The sequence below is a fragment of the Bombus pyrosoma genome, linkage group LG11, assembly GCF_014825855.1.
Source record: "Bombus pyrosoma isolate SC7728 linkage group LG11, ASM1482585v1, whole genome shotgun sequence".
Classification (NCBI taxonomy): Eukaryota; Metazoa; Arthropoda; class Insecta; order Hymenoptera; family Apidae; genus Bombus; species Bombus pyrosoma.
This window is the reverse complement of record NC_057780.1, coordinates 11,995,935-12,023,459: the sequence shown is the minus strand read 5'-3', so window position 1 is coordinate 12,023,459 and position 27,525 is coordinate 11,995,935. Positions and strand designations below refer to the sequence as shown.

At 37.9% G+C, this 27,525-nt stretch overlaps 1 protein-coding gene across 2 annotated transcripts in view; it reads left to right on the top strand.

The window, feature by feature from the left end:
* The first annotated feature begins 1,884 nt into the window (after positions 1–1,884).
* LOC122572279 (dipeptidyl aminopeptidase-like protein 6) overlaps positions 1,885–27,525 on the top strand; it is a 116,493-nt gene continuing 90,852 nt past the window's right edge. For both annotated transcript variants that reach the window (XM_043737069.1, XM_043737068.1), the window contains exon 1: positions 1,885–2,480. The gene's annotated coding sequence lies outside the window, so the exon portion shown is untranslated. The remainder of the gene's footprint in view (positions 2,481–27,525) is intronic.

Here is a 27,525-nt window from a genome sequence, read left to right as displayed (position 1 = left end):
TAGAATTCTTAAACGTTTTATGCATATCGTGAAATACTTAGAGAAAATAATAAGAGATTGTATTATTTCTAGAATACTGCTTCTTCTATTAAATCCTTACTCGTTTTTATTTAGCAATAGCTTAAATATTAAATATTACAAATATTTAAAGGGTGGAGAAAGTTGATTCGCAGAAAAAAGAGCGGACTGTTCGACGTCATCCAGTTTGAAACAGCAAACAGGAACGTGATGGACTTAAATATTTCGTGGTTTCACGAGGCACATCGAGAGATTCCGTGGATTGTGTTTATTTCATCGTTGAGGCTGCCAGCAGGATGGGCTACAAGGGTTTGCGGCAGGGTTAGAGGGGGATGAAAGAGTGCCAGGATCGTCACGGGCTTGAATTTTGTGGTGAAACGCTGTAGAACAGCAAGAATTTTCGATGACGTGGAACTCGGTACCATCGCTATAGCTGAAAGAGGAGGGAAACAGAGAAGGATTGAAAGGATAGAGAGGAAAACAAGCAAAAAGGGTGCTACAGGGTTGTGAATGCAAGACATGGGAAAAGAAAATCTCGGTGAAAACCGAGCGAAGATGCAGCTGAGAAGGAAGAAGCTGAGAAAATTGCGATAAAGGATGACGAGCAGGAAATGGACGAGTTTGGTAAGAGGATTAATGGAGGTAGGAAAACGAATGGAAAATTCTACAAACATGGGAACGAAAACAGGAATATAAAAAAACGCAAAATGATTAAAATCGGGATAGAATAAAAGTGACAAGTAAATAAAGGATGGAGGTAAAACGTAAAGTCGCGAAAGATGAACGCATTCAACGAGTGAAATAAGTGGAATAGACGTAAGAAACTGGACGACACTATAGTTTAGTAGCAAATACTTCACAGCGATTAATACGTTCGTGGTAAAACGAGAAACGAGAAGGGAAGTGAATGAAATGAAAGATTGGGGGTAGAAAATAGAAAGAACAGGTAAAAGGTACTGAATGTAGGAAATAGGTAAAAAAACAACGTGTAACAAATGCTACACGTCACAATTCGAAGCATCCCTAAAACGAATAGCCCACGTTCATATATATGAAATAATATATATAACATAGGTATGTATTCGCAGATAAAAATAGCGCAAAGCTGAAGATAAAGAAACATGTAAAACATTGTGGTAAGAAAAATCACCAAGAGGGTGCTTCGAATGAATCCACAGAAAACGAGAAAGTAGAAATTAGGATACAAAACCAGAAACTCTCCGAAAGGAATAGGGAATGGGTAGCGTTCGAAACGAAGATTCGGCGAGGAACAGGATAAAAAGGTTAGCGGAAAAAACCAAGAAAATGCAAACAAACCTCTCGAAGCCCGGTTGATGTATGTTAGAAAAGAAAAGGACCGGGCATTGAAGAAAGAAACAGAGGATTCAAGAAAAGGTTACGGGAGGGGCGCGCGTTCGAAAACACGGACACCTATCCCGATCAAGAAAGAAGCATCGAGAAAGCGAGAGGGATGCAGCGGCTAGTAAAACAGAGATAGAAACTGCGTCTAGGGAGGAAGCAGGATAGCGGAAGAGGGGTGAGAGTTAGGAGCGCGTGTCAGGGGTGGCGGAGATCCGAAAAGAGAGAGCGGGGGGTGGCGGAGAGGTGTGTGCAACAGAAGAGAGGTAGACGCGTAGGGGGCGGTTAGAGAGAGAAATTGAACTTGGAAGAGGGAGAAGGAGAGAGAAAGAGAGAGAGAGAGGTAGAGGCGGGGAATGAGAGTCGAGGAAAGAGAGAGAGAGAGAGAGAGTTAGTCGAGCAACGAGAGGGGAGGGAGTAGCAGGAGAGCGAGGCTGCGGCGTAGCCTCAGTGCCGGCGCAGTGGCCGGGCCATCGTGTCCTGTGCCTAGTTTTCTGTGCTCTCTTTTCTCTGATCCTGTTCGACAGCCGACCACGATTCCCTAGAGAGATCGTCCTTTTTACCAACCCTGGACCTGGTGTGTGTCACGCTCCCTGTCTTCATAGTAGCCAACGTCATCTCGATCAACGACTTTTTCTTCTTTCTCGCTCGTCGGATGATCCTCCGGCTCTGTCGCGTTTCTCGCCTCCTCTCTTATCGACGCGTATCGTACCAGTCCAAGTGTGACGCGTACACCGAGAAGACGTAACCGGAATGAGAATCGTGTCGTCGTCGTTGTCGTGACGCGTATTCTTGACACTCTCGAGTTCTAAGGTCCTGCCGTTAAAGGATCATTGTTCTACTACGGTGTATACGGAAGCATACTTTGGTATTTTCTTGTGTTCGACGTATTTCGACTTTTACTCTGTGCGAACAACGTCCGCGGTTGCCAAACGAATCAGCACAAACAGAGGAAGAAGGACACCCTGCCGGGCAGCAGTCGGGAGGATCACAGGGCGAAGAGGTGGGAGCCATGCCGCCCGGGCGAGCTTCCCTCGAGGTAGCCAGGATCGTCCGGCATCCCTGTCCTTCCACAGTACTGCGTTCTGATCGCCTCTTTTGAGGTAAGGGATCCTTTTCATTGCTCGCGTCCCGCCGATGGATTTTTGGGTCTCTCGCGGTGGTGTTACGCGACGTGCGGCTTGACGCAGGCACGTTCGCTTCTGAAGATGCTGAACGATGCATGGGATTAGATACCTGACAGTCTTCGTGTATGACTAGGATCCTAGGTAGAACGTCTTTCTGTGTTTCGTGATGAAGTGTGCAAAATTTTGGGACTCCATAAGTGTATATTTGAGATTTAGTTCTTTATCTTCGAGCGAGGATAAACATAGAAATATTTGTCTCAAAAATCCGGAATATCTTCTTTGGTACGAGCTTGGTATCAGCTTTGTTTATCACAATACTAAACGTTTACGAGAATCTGTTAAAACCATCTCTTGTTCTACGACTATGTTAAACTTCAATAATGTCACATATCAACATTGTTAGCGATAAGGAAAGCGATAGAAATCGAAGAACCGTTTTCAATTGAACGTACGTTTCGTCGTGAGATCGTCATCCATTCCGCGAGAGTGGTCAAAGCTTGCGCCACTGTTGACATTCGCGACGCGCGATGAGGTTTCCGGCGAACGTTGGCCAGCCTGGTCGATTCACAATAGCGAACGGCAGGGCACATGTTCCAGCAAGGAGAAAGAAACGAACGGCGAGCTTCAATGAAGTCGCGCTGAATGCGTCACACGAACAAACATCGCCTGTCTCTGTGTTGCGTTTCTGTCGTTACATTTCGAATCTGCTCACCCATAAAAAGTCCCCTTAGAGTACTGTTTCCTTGGAAAACTTTTTAGATAAAGGTTCGTAAAAAGAGGGGAAATCAATATTGATATTTATAGTATTGATTGTCAAATAGCAAAATTGGTAGAAAGTTCGCTATATATATAACCCGGAAGGTGATTCATCGATAATATATACACATATATAAAAAATACTTCTAGTGTCAAATCCAAAATTCGTAAAATTTCTAAAGTTAACATCAAACCCAAGTATAAACGTAAAATGTTTTTTTCAAAACTCGTAACTATAGAATTCGATGCAAAACGAATTTATGAAACTGTGAAGTTTTCATCCAGAATTTTATCGATCTTGTCACATAAATTTCCCTGGAAGTAGCGCGTCGAACTCGTAATATCGTTCCTGACGGTTCAGCCAGCCATGGGTCACTTAAAATTCATTTTTTCGCGCCAGAAAGAATTCTCACGTGTCAACGAATCCACGATCGAAATCGCACGGTTCTCTGAAATTTTACAGTTGCCTCGGTCGTTATCTTGCGATGGAACAGCAAGACGAATCCGCACGTTGCATTTACGAGCACTCGAGGTTGCCAAAATTTGCGTACACCAGGGTGGAACGATGGTCTACTACAAGATGCAAGAGTAGCACAGCGTCGCTATTGGAAATTCAAGCGTGACTTATTGTCGTACGCGTTCGCAGACTCGCTCGCCAAGAATGTCGAGCATCCCTATACGACGACATCCGCGGAAGAATTCCGCTGGTTTGCGGTTCTCTACGTCGAACAGGCTTTCGGCATGTTTCAGAATTTATTAGACCGTAGCTTTTTAATGTATCCGACGAAATTTTGGGTCAACTGTTCTTATTCCTGTCTTTATCGTGTTTCTCGGAAACTGTTTCCTTCGATAGATCTCTTTCGCTCTTTCGTAAAGTTTCGCCGAGGCTTTGGTATTTAAAATATCCTGCAAAGATGCAATTTCAAGGAAAAGGAAAGAGAAGGAAGCATGGTGTCTTTCATCCTTTCTATACAATTTAACCCTTTCACTGCTCAGACTGTAATGATACGATCTGTGCGACATACGCGTTCACCATTCTGAACCCGTAAAATCCAGCAGTGAACGGGTTAAATAATATTATTCGGAGAATGTTATAAGTAACTGTTGTAATGAAGAATAAATTCAAAATTCTCTTGTATAATAGCAGAAAGATTGGTAACAAAATAAATGATTTTCTAGAGATAAATGTTATAGATCGCAGTATAATTATTCTCACAAAATAGTAAAATTTAAAAATGAGGTTTATAATATATAGCTTGTGACTTGTCAGTATGGACAGATTTCACTTTTATAATTTCACAGTTTTTTTACCACGTAAGACAATCGGATGATCTGTGATTTATAAAATTTGCTCGCGATCAGTTTCATTTATTTTATTGCGAAATTTACTCCAATTGTGGATATTGACAATTAGTAAAATTTCGTTAGTAATTGAATTAGTATTCAATTGTGCAAGAGGGTTCAGAGAGACCAATTATCCGGTACTGTTACTATTCGAATTATCAATAATAAACAATACAGAACATAATATTTTACGACGAGCTCTATAAATCTTTCTCATAATTGTAGAAATCTGCGGTTTGATACATTACGATATTAATAAAGTTATCGACCGCGAATCTGCTAATATTGTCCATACAGGTCCACATGATCTATAATCTCCTATTTCGAATTCTAAACGGATAGCTTGAAACGCTAGACTGAAAATCAGATTCATGAAAATCAGATCATCGATGGTGTAAATATAAAATAAATGCATAAATGTCATCGACGTCCCACATTTTATCTCCAGCGTGACCACGAATCCATCGCACTTTAAACACGCGAAACCAGCTACTTCCGCGCCTTCGACATTTTATTCTTCAACTACGGTCGTTACAGAGCGGAACCTTTTCCTCTCGACTCGACAAAGCAACAGATTTCAGCCAGGTTCTGCGACGCTGAATCGTGGCCCAAAGAGACGCGATGACGCTGCTTCCGGTTTCGCTTTTGTCAGCGCAAAAACGCATTTAAAGGGAACCCAGTGCCGCAGATAACGTTGCCATTCCGACGAAGAAACGACGTCCCTCGGGACAACGTTGCAACTTGCATTCGCTTAACAACAGTACAGTGCGAACGCAAAAACGAATAAAAACGGCTCACTTTATACACGCTGCGTTCTGTGTGTTTTCCATTTTTTCGAAACAGAAAAGTTGCGGCGTTTCCGTTCCGCTACATAGAAGGTCCGACCTTCCCTCCTCTTTCTGTTTCGATTGTGAGTTCCAAGCTTTCAGATTATACAGTTCGCGGCCATTTACCTGGCGACGATCGATCCAAAGGAAAAGTTGATGTTTCGGAAAGTCGAGCTGGTTTTGGCATCGCGATTGTTCTGAGATCGATTTATCCACCATTGACACAGAATTATGGTATATTGTGATATGGGTTAAAAAATTGTTCGGAAGCGATTTGTACGTGCGCATCGCTCGAGTTTTGCTGCAGCAATATTGAAACACAGTGAGATAATTTCAAGTGGCAAATGAGTTGAGTGGAAAAGTGGTATAAATGGATTCTTCGCTACAAAAAATATAGAAAATATGTATTTATCTAGAGCACTTTTTAAATGGATCCCCAAGCCTTTATGGCTATGTATAATATTATATTTTAATATCTGGAAGCGAGAAATAGAGTTTAACTTTACCCACAATTTTCTTCAATTAAGGATCTTATCGGTTTTTCTCTGCATTTCTGCTCCATATTTAAAGATGATCATCTTAGATTAATTTTAATAATTTTGGTGATGATAATGTTCCATACTAAATTGATAGAGAGTTTGATTTTAATTATATTTTATATTTATACAATGTTAAATATTCTTGAGACAGAGGACTTGTTTAATTGACTTTAATTAAGCACAGTTGAAAGAAAAAGAGCTCCTGAAACGAAGCATTTATAATAAAAATTATTCCAGTTTTCACTTGTAGAATGTATCGCTGTTTAACAAGTTGAAAAAGTTCTCAGATCTTCAAAAATCAATTCAAAGGATTTCTATGAAAACAATCGATGATAATAAAGTGAAGCTACCATTAGTCTCCAAACATAATACGCTACAATTTTGTTCTTGATCAGCGTAAATCATTTCAATTCATTGGCCAACGCAAAATTAATTCCCAACCGATCTGCAAACATTTCGAAAGTGTGCTTCGAGCTTTGCCCAACTCGATTCGAGAGAATCCAGCGTCAAAACGGCTAGTAACACGGTTAATATCGTTGCAACGTCTCAATTTGCGTTGCTCGAAGCTTCGTGACTGACTGGAAATTTCAGTACCCACGTTATTCGATCGTTATTAGCTGCGTTATCAGTCATTTACACCGATCGTAACACGTTGTTCGCCAGTTTGCACGCTCGTTCATGCAACTTTTGGCAACAAATTACAAATTAACGTACAACTTTAAAGCACAAAAGGAGATGAAACCACTACACATCTTTGATCGAACGACGAAGAGGGTGCTGATAGTTGTTCACTTCTTTCCGTTTCGATAAATAACAATTGAAAAAGTTCGGCTTGCTAGATTATATTCATCTAAAAACTAACACTTTAACGAATCTTCTATCTTGAGTTTTGGAAACAATAAATTCTGGCTTTCCGTAGTATCTTTCCAAAAATCCATTAAAGTTAAGAAAATTCTTAAGACTTTGAACTACAATGTCCCAAAGACCTCGGTAAACGCCGGGATAATCACATTAACTTTTTTCGCTCTACAAGCACCAAATTGTCCTCTATCGACTGGAAGACAGATCAGTTCCGTTGGAGAATCCTGCCGTATCCTTCACAAGAGGCTAATCAAATTAGTCTCGAGCCTGCAGCGATAACGCGATTATCGGACGTCTTCACGTTGGTTCAATCTGACGTACGATCATTTTACGATCCTGTCCTCTTCTGCCGTAGAATTTAGAGCAGGTGTGAATTATCAAAAAATCGTCAACAGAGAATTTCCCCGTTTTGAAGTTTCCTCTCAAAAATACTGTTTCTTATAAATTTACTTTGATAAAATATTCTGGAGCAACTATTTTCAAATGGTTTTGTATCTTCGAGTCTTTCAGCTTATTTCCTTTACCAACAATTTTTTCTTAAGATATATTTTTTTAGCCACTAAGTGATGAAGAAGCTAGGAAATGAACAAAAGAGAAATTCTGACATTTTTTCACGTGGTCCTTAATTACAGCATTTACCATGTTCTTCTAATAAAATATAATTAACTGCTTAGCTCGTTTCGTTGCTAAAGAAAGAAATTGAAACTGAATCTCGAGCGATCACGAGAACGTGATTAATACGATTAACGCTATAGAGCAGTTTATCGGCACGGGGCGATAGCGTGTCCAGTTGTTTTCAGGTCGTTAATGGAATTCGAATGGAATTTAAAGACAGTGGAACGAAGTAGAACTCTAATTAAATTTTCGTCCTAGGCATCGTTGGAAAATTTTTGAAATAAACTCCGCTTGTATCGCGAGACGAAGTGAAAAGACTCGACGAAACATCGAATTTGATGAGACGCAAATTTCACATGTGTCTCACGGGATCGCGCGATTATCGTTTCGCAAGGAATAACGTTTGTCACACGTTGTCGAAAACGATGCGTCACCCAGAATTATCGATGTGTATAACTTCGTTCACCAAGCTGAGCGAACTCTCGCGAATTAGGACACGGGGATCAACCAACGATAAATCGAGCCATGGATTATTTCAACTTAACTTTCCGCTGTGCTGTTATATTAACGAACCATTCAAAGGATTTATGTTCCCTTTGACTCGATGATAATTCTGGGCTATAAATCCATAAATGAAATGAATTATTAGTAAATTCTGCCCAAATTTTTGATCTCGTTGGATGACAATTTTATCGTACTTTTTTAAGATAAATAAATATGAAATGTCATAAGGTATCTGGAACTTTCTGAAAGTGCGGTGAAAGAATGAAATGAAATGGCGAAAAATTCCTGTTTCAGTACAATCACGGTTTTTCTTTGAAATTTCAATTATTGGCGGACCGTTCCTTTTGAAGCGTTTTTACAGAATTTCTGAAACATCTTATCACCTACTCATCTTAATTCTAACGTAATCCTAATTGTGACGCACATAGGCGGATGGAAAATCATTACAGCGTACACGTAATCAATATACCTGCACGGTTAATCGAATCAACAGCTCGTTTAGTTTCAAGAGGCGATTAGTGGAATTAGAAGACAACTTTGTTATCCGGTAGCTTCGATGATTTTTAGCGCGTCATAACGGAACTGCAACCTCATAATCCTACGATTATGAGATCTTCTGTAAATGAGTTATATGTAACGCCCTAAAAGTGTCGTAAGATAATGCTCTTCGAAGTAATACGGAAGAGGATCAAACGGCTCACGAGGGAAAATTCTGTAAAAAGTTTCATAGGTGAAGTTTCGTGAAGAAATATTAAAAAATGAGGAAGTAGCGAAAAATCATTTAGCGGCGTAGCAACTTCACTCACACAATTTCGTACTTTGCATAAGATATCATGTTTAAAGAATCGTTATCCTTGTTTCCCATCATTCTCTTCACGAAAAATTCGCCTACCACTTACAACATTCCGTACTCCTCGCAAGAGTGGGACCCTCATTACACGAAAATGATGCGAATATGGAAGATTTATGAATAATTGTACAGATGATAGAGAAATTAAAGATTTTCATAGCAGAGTAGAGTCTCAACACGTCGAATTTTTAATTATCATCCAATGCAATAATTTCTCGAAAAAGCATCTCCTCGTCGAAATTCGTACATGGACCTCTAAAAAATATCAGGAGCTTTGGCCGATTAACAAAAGTGCCCTGCAATTAAACTACGTATAACGCGGATGTTCGTTCGTTGGCAAAAAAATTTTTTTTACCTCTCTGTTCCTCCGTTTATTCCCTTCTTTCTTTTTCGTTTCTCTGTTACGAGAAAAAAATTCCAACGAAATCACAGAACAAAAATTTCATTAACAGCACGAGGTGCTTACCCAACTAGCTCTCGAACGATTCGCGCACTCGCGAGTAATTTCGTTTCAATTCGACACGCCCCTCTCCCCCTTCTGGTCGCCCCGAGGGGGCAGAAATGGGAGAACTTCGTTCCGGCCGGTGAATTAAGAGATCAACGAGAAGCCGGAAATGTGGATGGATCACGCGACGAACGCACGGGCCCGTCGTTAATCGTCCAGGAACGAATTTTCGATTTTGCATTTTCACTGCCGCAAATGGTTAATGCCAGTCGAATAATAGAGGCCAGAGACCGGAACGGTCGCTCTAACAGCCGTTATATGGCTAAACAGCCCACGCTATGGCGGAAAATTGCCGATGTTCATTGAAATAGCTTTTGTATCAACTTGAAAACGAGCTTGATGTTCCACGATTTTCAGCAATTTTTTTCCCCTGTTCTCATCGTTGTTGTTTTATGCGAAGCACAATGTTACCAGATTTCTGGATACGTCAGATTTACATTTTATTTTTGATCGATAGACTGCGGATTTTTACGCAATTCCATATTTTTTCTAAAGAGACATAAAAGAATGGAACCGATATAGTAATTTGTTTCGTCTACTAAGGATTATGACGAATACTTCAGTTTGGATATTTTATGTATTCTTATATATTATAATTGTAATATATATGTCATAATTGTATAAAAGAACGCACTTCAACGATGAATGGTTAGTGGCTTTTGAAGCGTTGCGAAGGGAAAATCTGGTTGTAAATGATATTAATGGAATTTTCAAATTTAACGTCCTTCAATAATAATGGAATATTACATACACGATTAGTAGCGTAATACTTTCTAATAAGTAATACGTAATACGCCATTTAATTAATAATCGATAATCAAACAGATCATTCGCGTCAAATACAAACTTCAAACTTCAATCGTTAAAAATTGCGTACGCCTATATCCTCGAATTAGCTTGTTAATCAGAGCCGAACGAAAAGAATTCCCACGAGATGCGTCTAGTCCGAACTCATCACCGTGTTCACCGATTAATTTAGCAAATCCTGACACGCCAATGACGTCGTTTGAAAAGCCAAACCGCGTAACGCGTCCGACCAACGACACGCGCGAAACCGCGAATCGCATGGCTAATTATTTCAGCCTCGTTCGATGTACGTATACGTCGTGCATGTGCTACGTGTTGGAAGTTGACCGCCGTGGTTTGAAATAATGAGATTCAGCGGGGGCGAGACGAGCCAGTTACAATGGCACCGGTAAGATCTCATCGCAGGGAGAAAAGCAAGTGGGCGAAGTTTGCTATCGCGACGGGACAGGAATTTCATGAAGGGGATGGGGTTGAAAGAGAGCGAAATGGTGCGAGGACAGGAGGCCCTTTGCTCGTTCCCCGGTAACCTTCTTTCGTTTGCAGAACCTCGTCGACGAATCTTGTCGGCACGACTGTTATCTTATTATCAACGGCATTGTTCCAGAAGTTGAACGGGAACGCGTCGTTCCGCCGCTGAAATCGACGTGGTCCGTTTGTCACAATTTGAACACATTTTGAACGCGATGTATCAACGGAAAAACATAAAATAAAGAGCGAAAAAACGAGGGACCATTTTGATAAACGAGGAAGACAGGTGTTACCGGTTGTTTTGCAAATTGTTTGCATATGATTCTTCCAGTCACGTGACTTTGTTAACTGCGTCGCTTTAAGCTTGGAAGTGTTTCAACGCTCCCTTGCATTCGCTCGGTAAACGAAAAAATTATGGTTATTTGCTTTATTTTTATTATACATACATGTATTTATTTAAAAAACATCTATATTTTATAATTTCATAATGTTTTTACGCTAGATAGATTTTCAACTATCTGGATGAATATTTGGAAGAGTCGTTATAGACAAAAAGTCAACCCAGATTTCTTCGAATCCAATTGTGGACTCATTAAAATTAATACATTTTTTCCTAAAATGAAATGAATTTCTTAGGTAAATCGAGAAAGCTGCTGGTTTGTCTGAGGCCTTGACCTGATCTTCATATTTGATGTTTGATTTCCTCCAAAATGTTATCTCCAAAAAATTAGATTCAATTTCTCTGGTTATATCTATAAAATAGAAAGAGGGAGAGAGAGAGACGGAGAGAAAGATAGATAGACAGATAGATAGAGAGAGAGAAATCTAGTGCAGAGACAATGTTAATGATCAGACTACGAATGTCTATGTAAATTCACTCTTTCCTCTTATTTTCATGCTATTTTCTGTGGATCGTCATTTCCTTGATAAGCGTATAGCTGAAAGCAGGGAGCAGAAATACCAGATAGAGAAACATGGAGTGGTATTCTTCTCCTTTTCAATTTGTCGGTTTTGGGATTACAGCGAATTGGATGTCGATAATGCGGCATTATCGAACGCGAGCGCGTGTGTTGATTTCGTTAATTTCACGGACAGCAAGGCGACTGGACGTTTTATCGTTTAGAGAGTGATTATAGAAAGTGGAGCAGACTGCACTTTGTTACTTTGGTGAGAATGAATATAATCGTTAGAAAAATTTTTCGTTTCTTTTTAAATAATACCCGCGATTCCTTTCTGTACAATTCTTTCGAAGAGGTTTATGCTGTTTGTATAAAGACGAGAATAAAACGAATTGGTATATTGTATATTTCTATACGGGTTTTGTGTCAGCATGGGGTGCTCTGTTTCTCTTTTTCAACTTTGAACTTTTAAAAATTTTAGATAATTTTAAATTCATATATTTTTAAAAATTGTCAGATCTTCCATGGAACATGTAGTGATTCTAAACTTTAGGTTAATAATTTTATACAATATTGTTGAAATCCGAGACTTGACTTCTACTTTTGTACTTTTTTATATCGTATCTCTTTTTCTAATTTTTTATGAATGAAATATTTAGAACTTTGAGCTTTCATAGCTTTTGGTTTGTTTTTATTATATGATAGGTCATCCTGAAAGTTTCCAGGATTTTTCCTGCATCTAGCTTTAACGCTATGAACTAACATTTGGATTGTGTTAATATCATTATGCGGATATGTTTATGTGTTATATTTTTGTTTAATAATCCATGAGAGGAGTTGACAAATATCAAATTATCAAGGAAACATGGAACAGTCCGATCTAATTTTATAATTTATAGCGAAAACACCTGATCGATTTACATTTTATCGAACGCACAATTTGTTATTGTCGCCGTTAACGTCAATATTAGTCACGTGGAATTTTCATCAGCGAAATTGACGTGACGATATATGCATCTCGATAATTTATTTCGCGTTGATTTCGGACATAATAATCATTAATACAAGGAATTAAAATTAAGTATCGCACCACGCTTATATTGTTTTATTTTAAACGTATTTCTAATAAAAGGAGAAGATGGCTTATGTATCTCACGTCCGCTCTTCAAATATACCTTGTAGAGCAATACGTCTAAGAAATGATAACCGGAGAGCAATTTTCTTTACGTCCGCTCCTGTTTCGTGCTCGGTTAAACGTGGTCTTTATTGTAACTAGATCATGGATTTATAGAAAATTGAAATGTGCAAAACGAATAGAATGCATATAGTATGACAAAATATAAAATATTCAAAATATGGCATTTCATATAGTATTTTTGTTACATCTTTATTATATTAATATTATATTACGTTAACACTAGAATTACCGATAGTTAACACGAAGCTATTTCTACCAAAACCAGTCAAAATGACTGATCTTTAAAAATACATAATAATAGAATATTTTTATATTTATTGATTTATTACTTTCTTGCAGAAGGAATTCCACGTTATGTAGTACACTTTTGGTGTTATTAATCCATCTGATTCCTAAACGAGGGTCGACGCATTTATAAAATTGTAGAACCAGTCGTTTTGACTGGTGTGGTATTTATAGTGTTAGCATCTAGCGATCTAGCGATCGATCTGGAATTTTCCTGATAACTGATATCATAATATCGAATGATAGTAAAAATTTTAGAAACGTGTGAGGAAACTGGTTAATTGAGGTTCGATAAACAAATTGCAGGACCTTTTTACACCTTGACAAGTACCAGTCATTTTGACTGGTATTGGTATAAGTAGCCTTGATACAAAATTATTTTGAATACATAAAAAACAAAATAAAATTCATTATATTATTCTTTTAGTTATCGTTGCTAAACTCGTTGCATCATTGCGGAAAAAATATAACAGTAAGTAGGAATTTGAAAATAAATTTGTAAAACCAGTCAATTTGGCTGATGTGGTAGTTCTAGTGTTAATAATATATAAAATACAAAGAGAGTGGGTTAATTTGTTCGAAACCTTGCTTGGCATTCGAAAATTTGCAATTTGTCTTATCTGCATTTTGCATGATAGCACTGATTCCATCACAATTACTTTAAACATCACAACCACGAATACAAATCTGTCTCGCCGTCAACGCCTAATAAAATCAAATCAGAATTAATTAAACCCGCAATACCACTCATGTGCCAACTAATTTGAAGTATGTAGAAATTTTGATCAAAGTTGTGAGTAACGGCCAATGGTAAGTAGAAGAGGATCGATTACCGAACTAACGCAATACAACAGGCACGTAAAGCACTCGCGTAACATAACCGCTTCCCATGCTCTTAGGATGTATTTCACGCACGGGATCAGGCTGAAACAAGGGAAAGAGCATTGGAATTTCGGATGGACGAGAGAGGCTACGAACAGAGTGGGGAAACGGAGGAAAAGTTCGAGTTGGACCAGTAGTAGGATCGATAGTTCTGTCATAAGCCGGCACGAGCAACAAAACCGCACGCGTCAGCCTTAGCCGGTTGCGGTTCATGATAACGATTCAATTTTTCCTAGACAGGGAAATCTTATCCGTCCTATTATTCGCGGGATCCCTCCCACGTCTTCCTTCCATCCGGTTACTTTCGCGACTGCTTCAGGATCGTTCCGAAAAATTTGATAACTTCTGACGATCCAATTTCACTGGGTGTGGCCCGGACCACGCGACAATCGCGCGAACTGTGTTCGAAATTTCACTCGTTATTTTCTCGAATGATCCAGTTCCATTTGTTACTTAACACTATAATAACCGATTAGCTTCGATCATAGTAGCTTTCGCGATGCGAATTAACAATCGTTACGTTCGCAGCGAGCGTTTGTAAAATAACACAGGAAATAGTAATATTCTTGTTCATATCATAATCTTTGAAAATTGGGTGATTTGAATATAAAGAGAAAAGCAAAGTTTCGTTCATACATATTACAAAAAATCAGTAAATTTTTTAAAATAAAATTTCTATAAAAGGTCACAGATTGGTTACTTTGATCACCGTCGTGGTTTCAATATTCTCTCATATCTTCGAAAAGTCCGAATATACTCGGTGGTTTGTTCGAGTTTCATTCATTTGTCGCGAGGGAACTAAAAGAGAATTCCAAGAAGTAGTATCCACAAAGGCGAGGTAGACGAGAAATATTCGCGGAAAGAGGAACGCGAGATACTTCAACTCCGGGGAAAATTAAACAAAGCTCGATCTTAGCTAAAATATATAACACGTCAAGCCTTAGCCCCGTAAGAATATTTCTGCCGTGAAAATGATTGCAGCAGAGGACATTGTCTACTGCTGAAGCTCTATTGTACGTGTAACAGGAAAAGGAGGAACACCGATTATTTGATCTTCTTCCTACTAAATAAGAAACGAAAGGAGCAATGCTCATAATTCGTAATCATCGTAGAAAATATTCCCGGCTTCGTTCCCGCGATTTTATCGACGTTTCCCTCTTTCCAGCTCTGTCATTTCTTCCACTTGGCTTTCTTGCACGTGGATTTTTCTTTTCATCTTTAATAACTTGGACGTTCGCGGAGACTTTTCCATGAAGCAGATTCGACGTTCGCAGATATGCAATGGAAAATTGCTCCTGGGTAAGGTGAATTAATTAGAACGAATTAATGAGAACGGAATTGAGTTTCTCGAGAGAATCGGGTTTCTGTATCTTCTCTTGTTTGAATAGTTCTTACCCTGTAACTGCTCTTGATTGGTTAACAAGAGTGAGATTCTTTTTTGTATAGCGTCAAGTATTAGTTAAATGGAAAAATAATTTCCGTTTTTGAACGTCCTAAGATAGACTGTTTCAAATGGTTCACACGTCGCTGTTTACAATAAAATCATCTTACTAGTGAAATGTTCTGTGTTGATAAGATACATAGCACTCGTTTCGATTAAGAAATCAGTATAAAGATTAAACATAGTTTCAATAGTTATATATGTACATGTATGTATATATATCTAGCAAAACAATTAATGTTACAATAATTGTAACATACGAAATAATACAATTTCATTGTACCTTAATTTTCTAAACGTTGCTGTCCGTAAGGAGAATATTTTTCTCCAAGTTTCTTCCTGCTTATACTCGTTAATATTCCTGAAGTCCTATTCGTAGTCAATTGTTATTCTATTAGTATTCAGAATTGGAAAACAATTCTGGTGAAAACTCTGCCTAGAGTATGCTTCTGTCGTCGAAAAACGTCTCAATGGAATGTTCACGCTTCAGTCATTTCAACGCCGGGAATGCCATTAATTCATTACGCGACGACGCGGTTGAAATGCGGCTGAAAAGGTCCTGACATTAGCAGGACTCGTTTGCCGATGCCACCGTGTATGATATGCGGATATTCAACCACAGATATAATTTTGACGAATCGCGCGACATGTTTACCATACCGATTCTAAATGCCAGTCGTCCATTCGCGTTTGCTATTGTGCCGTGGAAACAAAAATAAAAAAAACACTAGAGAAATCTTCTTTCGTGACGAGAGGAGTTAGACGAGAGAATTGCAATGGGTATTTAAACGGTAGAATTGCAATGGGTATTTAAACGGCAGAAGAGCTTACGTATTGAAAACAAAGCTGTGGTTGGAATAAAATGTTTTAGTGCTTTACAAGTTGATTGCTTCGTTTCAGCTTTCAGCATCCTGTTGACTTTTTAGATAGTTTGTTTGTGTTATTCATTCTACTATTGTGCCCTGTAAATGCTTCTTCTTCTGTTTAATTTTGAAAAGACATGTTATTTTATGAGATTTCCTAGGAAGATCAAAAATAACTCTTTCGCTGACCTCATAATTTGTTTTCTAAGAAAACATTTGTTGAAATATTATCGCTTCCTGCTTTCAAAAATTAACCATAAAATAAATAGAAATCTTCTACAACAAACAACCACCTCCATTAATTCTCCGATTAGAGACCGAAATCACATCGGTACCATCCTTCATATTTACTCCCTTACCAAATAAATCCAATACGACAAAACTGCGACAATAATATTTTTCGTAATTTCCAGAAGAAACAACGCCCAAACTAGTTCGTTCTCACGGTAAATAAAGCTGTTCCGGTGCTCGATAAAGAAGCGAGGTGGTATTAATTCCATGCCGATTAAAAGACACCGAACTGGTTGGAAGAGCAGGACACGCATGACCGACCAATTTTAATAACCAGCGCTTGCCGTTTGAGGTGTTCCATGGAATATATCCTGGGGCACCGATAAAAATCGTCCACAGCGACCAGCTACCTCGAAAACCAGAGTGTTGGAAAGAGGAATAAGTGGAGAGGGTGAAGGACAGCGAGCGTCGCTCGAGACCGAGTTTATTGGACGACGCGTGGCGACTCGTTCGCCGGTCGAAAGATTAAATTGGAATTCGATTATCAAACTGGCGTCGTTTGGCTTCCGCCTCGATTCAGTTCCGGCCCCCGGTTATCGGTCGTCACTCATCGATTTCATTGCTCGCGATCGGCTGGCGATGCGACGCTTCGCGACGTCAACTTCGGCTTTCAAAGGGACTTTGTCTTTTTTCCCCTCTTTTTATTCTGTGTTTGGGTTTGTTTCCCATGTTATATAGGTGTTCGCGAATTAATCGTGAAATGTGTGAAGCAGGATAGTATGCGAGATCGAAGTTGGATGTTGTGGACATCAGGTTTGAAGAGGTGGAGTTCGTGGAATACCTGATTAGGTTAATTGGCTAAGGTCTGTGTCTAATCTCGATCGAGCAATCCAATCAGGTAATTGCTCCTTTCCACAATTTCAAGTCAACTTCAGATTAGAGTTCTAAGCTTCTATAGTCTCTTTATAAAAACTCTAATTCCTCGATCTTTTGTATTTCTTAACTCTGACTTGCTAATTTCCAGGAAACGAATATGAATCTAATAATGTAATAATAGAGATCTTAATACCCGATTTTAATTACTGATAATATTAGAAACGCTGTGTGGAAATTGTCACAAATGGGATTGAATTTGCCCCGTTTCACTCGCAGTCTTTCTGATTCACGTCATCATACGACCTGGTACGTGCTTGAAATGGAAAATCAGAAAAATTCGCACGCAGAAGTATTATCTTTTGGTCCAATTTGCAGCTCGTTGTGCTCAGCACAAAGAAATATCGTGATACTTCCACTCGTATCTCAAAGGTATACATTGCGTTCTAGTTTACAAATGATCACTAGTATTCATGGCCGTTTTTCAATAGAAATTTTAGTTGTACTACATCGCGTATCAGTATAATATATGCTTTTTCTAATTACTTTTGATGTATAGTGCTTTGAACTTTCACTAACATATTATTCACAGTTTTTAATGAGATTATTAGTCACTTGATTACTTAATGAGTATCAGAGAACTAAATATATTTTAAGGAATAATAATATAGGAAAATAGCTGTTACTATAATTTCTGTTGTGCAATTCCGTGTTAATCGTTTGACAAATTAAATTGTTTCTTTTCTGCTTAACATTTTTGAATTGAGAGTTATCAAGGATTTCTTTAATGACTTTTTATTTGGTACAAGAATTTAATAGAACCATTTCTTTAATTGCATCATTCGTGTAATATTCTGTTTCCCTCTTTTATTTCTAGTTTTTAAAAGTCTGACATGTAATTTTAATTTTCTACTTGTTTCACAACATATTCTCCTTTTAGTTTTTTATTAATTTAAAACTTCTAGCTTCGGTTGTATCAAATTTATTTTTATTTCAATTGCATCTAGTTTTAATACCATTTTACAAACGAGAATTTTTTCTGGAAATTATTTTAAAATACGTAATAAAACTCGACAGATATATAGATTAATTTCTTTCCTTTTTCCTAATGAAAAAACGTTTCCCAAATGTAGGCGAGAAAATACGAATATTTATCTACGTATTTTCACGCAGTATGTTTCACGCAGAAATGTGTAGAAACGTGATTAAGATGTAATATATTAATTTGATATCGAATTTCACGAACTTCGATTTTTTAATATCGATATTTGCCGTAGATAAATATGTCCAATAAAAAAGTCACGAATTGCGACATGAAAATACATCGAATGGATGTTTAAATCCATGATTCCCGTTGGGAATATCGCAATTTTTCTCCTACAAACATCGCGTTCGCAGTACGTACAAAGAGGGAGGGAGAAAAACTCACTCGTCATACAGCGTCCAATAATGGACATGTTTTGCCAATTCGAGGTCGATACCGGCGAAACGCTCTTACGCTCGATTACGTCGCCATTACTTTCGCCAAATTCCATGCACAACGGCTCGAAGAATACCATGCGTTTATCTCTATCGCCAACGCATTACGTTTTACTTCGCCAGCAATTGTGTTTCACTGTCTTTTTCGCGTAAAATTAGTTTAAATTTAGCAAATTGCTATCCTTTTCCATCGATTCCTTTTTTATTGTGAATATATATTTTTGTGAAAATTTTAGTGAAGAGCAACAATGGACCCTTTTATCGTTGGATTTTTATGAATTTTTATGCTTCACTAGATTCAAACGTTTCAAGAATTTTATTGAGTATTTTCACTCGCTGAATGTAAATTTTGATAAAGAGAGAGAGAGAGAGAGAAAGAAAAAGATTTTGATGGAAAGATTTCAACAGGAAGTAGCGATAAACCCTCTTATATTCTACTCTTCTCATAAAAGAATTCTTAACGAAGCCGGTTACTGCGGCTATCGAAAAACTAATTTCGATTGTCTAAAAACTCCCTTTCGTACCGATCAATCGAAACACAGATATCCTGTAAGTTTCGAGCGAGAAGTTCGATCGAATGCTAATATCAAAGTGAAATCGAATTCTCGACCCAATCAAGATAATGAGTTCAACTAAAACCTCCTAATTACTTTAGATGTGGAAGAAATTGAAGTGGGAGAAATGATTCTTTGGGCAATTCGTTTTAACTCTATCTAAAATTCATTTTAAATCAACATTCAGTCGATCTGCCACGATGAAAAAGTAAATGGTAGGTATCTATACAAATTGTTCAGAGTTTTCCATTTTCCTCTTCTATTTCTCTGTTTTCGATCTTATATAGATATTTCAATAGATATCTTCTTTTTGAGCAAAACACAATTGCATTTGTATTGGTACGCAGTAATGGATGAGAAATTGTTTTTGTTCAAACAGATTTACCATGCAAAATAATGGGTCTGTTGCGTACATAACGATGATGGAACTCGGTTACACATGTTATCTCCATTGTAGGTTCTTTGAGTTATTTTCTATTGAAATCCTCTTTGATGAAACGCGATCACACGGCTAGCAGAATGGCGTCAAGCAGCCGTGATAATAAACGAATTTACGGTTCGACTACAGATTTTAATGGGCCGTTATTAACAGCTGAAGTTGTTTCGAAACGTGTGCGTGGACAAAGTGAATCGTGTGGATTGAACAGGTAAATCGAGCGATAAAGATCTATGGATTAAATAAATTGCTATCCAAATCTTCGTATTCTAATTATCACACGATGTGTACCAACGTAGATGTAGGAAACAAAAAAAAAGGGGGGGGATGATTTAAAAGGACAAATAAATCGTTGAGGTCCTGGTGATCGATGAAAATCATTTTGCATCGTATTTTCAATGCAACGGGGCGTTGGAAACAATTTCCCCGGAGAAACGCGGGCAATTTGCGAGGCAATCGTCCGGCTATATCGATTCCGAGGTTGATTGTAGAGAAGCGTGGCTCACTTCAGCTGCTGTCAAGATGTTGTTTGAAGCTTAGTCAACAGTCGGCAGGGCGAACCACTTGGCTAGTTTTCCCGAACGTCTCTGAAGTGTTACGAGGTTCACCCTCGAGTGGAATAGGTCGACGCGCGGTCGGACACTGCTCAACGCCAGCATAAACAGAGCTTGTTAAACCGAAAGTGGCCGCCATCTACGAGAGAGATATTTTTATTCTGCTCTTGTGTTTTCTGGCCTTCCTTTGACACGTACCAATTACATAGAAACTTGAAAAAGATTTTTCTATTTCTGTCAGAAGCGAAATGATATTTTATTATTTCGTTGAAATTTGTCTGACCAAGAACATGCCATACTACTGTGCAATATCAGCGTTCAATGTGATGACAGAAATTAGACAGTTCTCATCATTTTATTATCAAAGGAGAAAGGATAATAATAGCTTAGATAAAAGATCACGTTTGTTGAGAAGATGCATGATAACGTTTAAGGAGAGAATTATTATCGGTAAAGTAATTGTATGCATCTATAACTGGCAGATACGAGGCAACGAACGTTGTTGCGGTTAAGACAGGCTCGACTTCGTCTCTGTGTCGGCTGGTGTGTGGCCACAAGTTGGCCAAGTGAACCACAAATCCCATTACACGTCTATGTTCTCCTTGGTTGGTCCGGTATTTTCGTCTTTGTCTCGTTATTTGCGATTCATTTCGACTAACCTCTTCACAGCACCTACCCGTTACTTTCGTTCTTATCAATTTTCTTATTATTATATCTTTTACTTGTCAAACACATTATATATTTAATTTATTTTTAATAATAAAGTCGGCCTGTAATTAACGTTTTGTTAACAATATTTGGATCAGGATTCCTATAATTATACTGTATTCTCTCGAAAGACGATCAATCATCTGTAAAAAATCTTTAATTCCATCGTCTATATTTATCTGGTAATCTTTTATCCTGAAAAAAACGCTTGAAAATAATATAAATACTTAATAATACTAAAATAATATAAAATAAATACTTCCAAATAAACATTCTCCCAACGATTCAGATCTCTCATTTTCTATTATTCAATTTAAGTCGTACGATAAAGTTATAATACAAGCGTTGGTTGAAACATAATAGAGGCGGTAAAAGACTGGTTTCACAACTCGTTTCTTTTACACAAGGCTATTCAGCCTGCCCATTTTCGTTCCTTAACTTCCGTTTGGCGCCCAGCTAAAGATAAGGCACGTAGTCATTAGTTTCGAGGCAACACGTGCCTCGGGGTGCCGACACATCGGAAAGATGGCCAGCTTTCGTCGTCACCGTACTCCCTACCCTTATACCAACTCGAATTCCACCGAACACTAATTGTAAGCTTGTAATTTACTTACGCTCTAGCTAAAGCTTGCGTCGTTGCCGTGGTAACGCTCTGAATTCAATGGAGAATTACCGTCTTCCGCCTTCCCGTGACATCCTTCAGCCACCACTCTATTCATTCTTATTGGCGGCAACGTTTAATCTCATCGTTGGAACCGGTCTAATTTCCTTGATGGCGTTTTGTAGTCGTAACATGTAATGGACCGTGCGGATCCAGAAATTGGACATTTGTGACCCGAAATGAGAATCGATATTATAACTTTAGGATTCCAAGTATTAGGAATTTGCATTGAAAAGAAGCAACTTTCAATATAGGATAGGATAATAACTCGACTGTGGAACTCCGGAATTCCAAAATAGAGATGACTATATAAATTCAAAAATAGGACGTTGTGAGTAAGAATTTGGAATCCATTGATCTCAAACGTGAAAATTAACGTAACGGTACCTTTTGATATTCTCAGGATTTTAAAGATTTACATCGAAAAAGAAGAAATAAAGATTCTATTTGTGATTTTGAGAAATCCATGATGCTCATAGAAATTCGAATAACGGAATTGACAACAATTAGAGTTTTGAATTCCAGAATGGTCGTATGCATCTAAAACATCGGGTGTTTGGAACTCTTTAATAAAACCTTCGATTAGTTATGTATCAAATGTGGCTTTCATTGTCATCAGCTTAATGCTACTAGACTCATCGCTTTACATTCTCATACTCATATCCGTTTGAGAAGCTGCAGCACACCTGAACGAATTCACAGGCCGCAATTGCTGTTTGAATTTCCCTCGGAAATAAACGACCTACTCTATCTATTATATTCCACGTTATTCGATCCTATTTCCGTCACTTACATGGCCCCCTATCATCAAACAAACGATCGTTCGGAAGCTCTATTCGTATATACTGTAGCTACACGCGAGTAGCCAATTAGCGATGACAAATATACACGGCTCGGTCAAGGAACACGAATGCACAGCGATTCTTAGTCGCGAACGTCTATCGTATGCCTCGATATAATTGAGTTTGCACCGATTAGATATCAGTGGGTTTAAGAAAGACAGCCGACGAAGATGGTCTGATATTCCATTCGATTGATTCCTCCGATCAATCATCGTTTCGTCCGCGACTTATCTTCTTCTTCCACTGTCTAACTCGTCGAATTACACCCCCGCTTGTGATTTATCGTTCTCGTCGATCCCGCTTTGCTTCATCTATTCTCTAACTTTAACCCATTTCCATCGTCCGACTTTCATGGAATTACTTCCCATCCTGTTCGCTTATTTCTTTTGAATTTGTCGAGAAAAAGATGCAAAGATTCTGATCGTTTGCTAACGACGTGACAAGTAGTAGGTTTAGAGTTATGACTCGTATATAGGTCAGTGTAGTTCCAACTCATTGTTAAATGTTCGCTGGTTTATCTTTGGATCAGACAAACTCACAGTCGGTGGTCACATATTTTTTTTTATTTAAAAGGTAGTTTATGTTTAAATTTGTAAATGCAATAATTCAACGTTATTTTTATTTTTACCTTGTCCTTATTAGATGATACTTGTTAAATGAAATTAAATGATAGTTTTGTTGGGATACGATATTTCTCTAATATCAAATGGAGCTCATAGTCAGATTTAAAGTTGAGTTTTACAGAAACTTCGATTACGAAGTTTCCGCCGTTTCGCGTTCAACGCCCTATAAGTGTTCTGTCGTTTCGATGGCCTTCCGCAGAAGCGTCACGATCGCTTTCGATAACTTTTCACGTGTCCAATTGATACGTGAGTACCTAGAGAAGCAACGCGATGCGGAAACGTACATACGTTCTCGTATTCGACGTTTCTCGCGAAACTTGCAAGCGGTCTTTGTCGTCCAGGAACCACTTTCGCGTGTCGAGTAAGTTGACATGGACGCAGTAAACAGGAGGAAGAAAGTGATTGCCTGTCCGAATCGATCTCCGCTGGAATAGTCCAGGATACTAGAATAGCAAACTCGAGCACTGGTATAACTCGGAGAAAACGTTTGTTGCGTTTTGTACATATGGTCACGTATTTGATTATTCTATGTTTGGTATCGTGTAGTTGTGAATGATCTGTGTGGACTTGTACTTGGAATCGTGAGAGCGGATTTGTAAATATTGAACGAGAAGAATGAAACTGAGTCGAAAGTTTCCTACGATTCCTCCGCAGGGCCATGTCTGTTTAACAGCAGTCTTATTCTACTTGCTCGTCCAGGGACAATTCTAACTTGTACGATTTCTTTCAGCGTATATTGTTTTCCTGTATAGCAATATGCGATCTCATTCTACTTATCGTTACCTATTGTATTTGTTATACTTACTATGTATCGTGTCCAATCTTTGATCATTTGAATAAACGAAAAATTCTTTTACGTCTGATTATATAGATTCCCGTACTACTGCATTCTATATTTTTAATTTAAGTAGTTAAATATTGGATGAGAAGAAGAAAATTGTGTCAAAAGTCTCTCAGGAGGTCGTGTCTGTTTAGCTATAGTGTTATTTTACTTGCTCGTTGCGGGGCAATCCCAGTTATACGACTTTTGCTAGCGCACGTTCTTTCCTTGTCTGACCAGATACGATCTTGTTCTACTTATCAGATCGTACTTTTGTCGCTCGAATAACGAAAAATTGTTCCACTGTCTGGTTATATAGACGGTTATACTACATACTTCGTTCTATATCTTTCCTTTAACTTTTCTAAGTGATCCATCGTACTTTCACTATTGGAAACTTTCTACATACATTTTACAGTTGGAAAATGAAATAAAAATATACTACACAAACATTATCAGTCCGATCTTCTCATAATTTTTCTTCCTCGTATTCGTCTTTCTATTGTACGTCAATTCGTTCATTCGTCAACCTATCACGTCGCGATAACTCTAAGAAATGTTCTGCACATCGGTTTATTTTATCGTCGGCGTATTTCCGTTTGAATGTGCAGAAATTTCTTGTTTGAAACAGAAGGATTTGTAAATTTAACTATTTACTTTATCATTCTACTGGTTTTTTTTTATTGCTATATAAACTTGACGTCAAAGGGCAAATTTACCCTTTATCTTTCACACTCGCGTCATATACGGGTATTTATCGTTCTTTGAGCGTTTTCATAATCATTTTACAGCGTTATACGAATTCACGTTACAAAGGAATACATCAAATAGGGGTACACTGTATCTCAATTAACTTCAGTTATCATATAATATTTCATCTTCTGCTTCTCTGTATCTATTTTGATAAAACTATTTCGTGCGTTACTAAAAATACAATGTATGAAATAAAAAATTGCGCGTTTTGCGAAGAAACTAAAATATCTACAGAAGAAAATTAAGAAGTTACACTGAGGAAATACAGAACAATCGTGAATAAAGCATAAATACGTTCGCTATAATCGAAACTCCAGATCGAACGTACACGAAATTCACAACTTAAAACTCGTCGGTTTCTCGTCGGAAGGGGTTCAATCTAAATATCCAGAATGCAAGTTCCTCGTCAAATTCAATTATTTGCGTCGCGTCGATGTATTCTAGCTGTCTGGATGGTGCAATGCAAATACGCGAGTCGGAGGCAGAGCTCGAAGGTAAACCGAATGACGTCTTCGACTTGGATTAGCGCACGTGTGCGCTCTTACGGGATTGCTTTGAGTGTACTCGAAGAATTCCCTCGATTTTTTTCGTCGAGAGAAAAAGGCACGGCTGCTTGCCTGAGAGTTCTCGATTTACGTGGTAGCGATGTTGTTCCTTGAAGAGTTGGTTGGCTGATTAGGAAGCAAACCCTCGATTATTGGGTCCCTTCGATATAGCTTTTCGCATTCGACGAAATGGGTTCGTGGAACGTACCGTTTGCGGCAACGAAGAGATTTGTGGGAGATTGATTCCGCATTCCAAAGATTTTGATTCCAAAGGATCTATTGAGATTAACCGGAAAGATTGGTCTTTTCAGGAATTTCTTTCGTTATCTAAAGGATGTATAATTTTCAGAAAAATTTCATAAACGTTACTTCTATATTGTAGGCTGTGGAATGAGAATGAGAATAAGAATTTTTAATATATTTCTACCATTAAGCTGTGTTATGTGCTATACTTGTCACATCTCACCTGGAGTACGCCTCGGTAATATGGTGATATTTTTATTTATGATTATTTATCTTTTTATGATTATATGAGCTTGTTCTATGACATTTTTAATATTCTTCCACTTAATAATCGCAGGAGGATATGCGACATGATTTTTCTCAAAAAATTGCTCTGTTTTATTTAGTATCATTAGTATCCATTTATCTCGTAGGGATACAAGGTATAATAATACTTTTCATGTTAATACTGTACGCTCAAAGTATGGATATTTTGATTCGTTACATCGTATTCTCAATTGTGTTAATGGTCTTGGTAACTGCCTTGACTTTTTTCCACGGAAATATATCGTCACTAAAACGCACCTTGGCTGAATGGAAGGCGGTTTGACATTTTTCTTACTGTACTTTTCTTTTGTTTCTGTGTCTACATAATTCTATTTTCTTTTTTTATGTACGTATAATTGGACTATTGTCCATATATAAAATAACGATAAAAAGTAATAATAATAGTGAAACTCAAAATTTTTCTCTCATTCGTTGAGAACATTCTTAGAAAAAAATTGATAAATTTTTATATATTTTTGTAGCCATTTTGTATACATAAGTGGATATTTTGATCGATTTCTATTAACAGTAAATACGAATGTTGCATATGAATATCTGTATCACCTTGATTTGTATGTTGAGTTTTAATTTTATATAATACAAATTCAGTATATATACTATAAAAATTGGAAAGGATCAAAAATTCCATTTGCATCTCATCGTCACCTGCATTTCTGTATCGAAAATTATAGAAATACGAAAATGCGCTGCGATAATTTCCGAAAATAATAATTTTCCCAAGCTTGAAACCATCCTCGATAAACTGTACAGATATCTCGTTTGAAATGTAAAAGTGGCATGTAATGAAATTGTGAATTACACCGAAAAATGAGAGATAATTTCGGTTGGCTGCAGCTGCGGCAAAATAAAATTCATACGTGTGTCGGCTGTTTTTTACATTGGCGCGCGTTAAGCCCGCACAATCACGGCCCTGTGGAAATAAGGAAATAAAGAAGGGACACTGGCAGTCGTCGCGAGCGTAGACCGGCTGAAAAAGCTACAGTTCTTTCACAGAGGCGTTAATTCCGTGAGTTTGCAGCACTAGTTTCGAATGCAACGTGCGCGAGAAGCACGCGAAGTCTTTCTCTGCGCGAAGAAATTTTTCAAGAGGTCTCGTCCTCCTTCTCGTTACAAAGACGCAATTTTTCTTTCATCAGAAGACGCCCGATGTGCAGAAAGTCGATTCATATGCATCGAAACGGCTCTGAGATTTCGATGGGATGAGCCTTTCTGTTCAACGTTAGCTGGAAGTGTTAATTACAGAGGACAAGTTAACTTCGGCCCTTCTCATTTAAATGAGAGTTCAACCGGTGGATTTTTCACCGCCGAGAATTCACGTGCTTTCTCTTCGGTGGAATTTCTGTTCGTAATTCGAGGAGTTTCAAGAAACTAATCGCGACCAATGAAAATTAGTTAATTAGTTAATTAGAAAGGTTAAAAGGAAATGTGAGAATTTTACCTCTCGTTCGAACAACACTAACGCCGACTGGTTAGTTATACAACTATACATAATAATAGATCTTCGTGAACGTAAAACAAGCAGAAGTAAAAATTTATAAAATTCCTCCAAAGCAATTAACACGATATAAACATTAGTCATTCGCAATCTTTCATAACAGTTTCCTTCCTTCTTGGGCTCATCTTGCATTTTTCCAGTTTTGCATACCGCTTCCACAAACCCTTCTTTCTTCCACATTAAATTTTCTTTTCTTATCTAATCATACACTGCAGTTTTTTATTCTTCCTCTC